Source organism: Penaeus monodon, chromosome 29 (assembly GCF_015228065.2).
Source record: "Penaeus monodon isolate SGIC_2016 chromosome 29, NSTDA_Pmon_1, whole genome shotgun sequence".
Lineage (NCBI taxonomy): Eukaryota > Metazoa > Arthropoda > Malacostraca > Decapoda > Penaeidae > Penaeus > Penaeus monodon.
In genome coordinates, this window is record NC_051414.1 from 13,227,285 (window position 1) to 13,227,809 (window position 525).

At 36.0% G+C, this 525-nt stretch overlaps 1 protein-coding gene across 7 annotated transcripts in view; it reads right to left on the minus strand.

Annotated features, from left to right (window-relative positions):
• LOC119591973 (DNA-directed RNA polymerase II subunit RPB1-like) overlaps positions 1-525 on the minus strand; it is a gene marked incomplete at its 3' end in the record, with an annotated part of 21,999 nt that overhangs the window by 20,222 nt on the left and 1,252 nt on the right.

A 525-nucleotide genomic window follows, 5' to 3' on the forward strand; every position in this document is an offset into this window, starting at 1 on the left:
TAGATTACGGGAACGGAGGATAGTAAGTATAAAGAAATTTCTGAAATGGAACAGCCTTCAGCTACCAATCTAGTGAGTATTCATCCAAAGTCAAAAAGTACTAATAAAACTAGCGCTTCTTGTAATGCCGATGACTACAGTATGAGAATCTTCTAATGCATTCTTATGACTCGTAATAAATCTAAATAAAGTAAGCGTGATGCAACCATAGCTTTACATATCTCGATATTCTTGTACTTGTGTCCACCTTCAACATCACTTTAAAAGTAGACACGTGATTTCTCTTTTCCAATTACCGACCTCTAGTTTTTATCTGTGCCTGAAATTTGTAGCAGTAATATACAGTTCATCAAAATAGTATATCAAGTTCTTGGACAATAATTCACTTCTTTGCGTGCGTTTATCTCAGAATAAAAACTTGAATGAAGTATTAAACATCTACACGATAAGAAAACGAAATGGAGGAAAAGTGTGCCTTTTTCCCCTGTACGCAGCAACCGCGTTCTCCAATTCATCCTCCACAGG